Below are 479 nucleotides of genomic sequence, written 5' to 3' on the forward strand. Positions count from 1 at the left end.
ACCTAGGTCGCTTCACCACAGTCCCTACAAAGCCTGTACCGAACCTGAACAAATAAGATGTTAATTGCATCCTTGCTGAGAAAAACTACCATTGTTCCAGGCCGAGACCCACAGCAATGGAAGCTGAGATATGGGCCCCTCTGCTGTGGACTGGATCAATTCTGAATCCTGACGCTGAAATGCCAGCTCTCCCGCTGCGCAAGGTACACGCTGAAAGACACGAGGAGAAAGATGGTCAAGTCCAGCGTTTACTTCCCACCCTTCAGAGTCGCCTTCCCATTCGCCATACGCCCCCCACCAAACCCCACCTGCCTCACAGAGTTTCTCTTACAGTTTGTCGCCGCCAGCACCAGCGTAGGAACCAAGGACGCAAAACCCTCACAGACACAGAAACTACCGCTTTGGCACGTGCCTGGGTTTCAGTAGTGGCCACCTGCAGGCACACTGTGGCCCTGGCTGGACCTCCAGGGCGCACCCTC

Source organism: Marmota marmota, unplaced genomic scaffold, assembly GCF_001458135.2.
Source record: "Marmota marmota marmota unplaced genomic scaffold, marMar, whole genome shotgun sequence".
Lineage (NCBI taxonomy): Eukaryota > Metazoa > Chordata > Mammalia > Rodentia > Sciuridae > Marmota > Marmota marmota.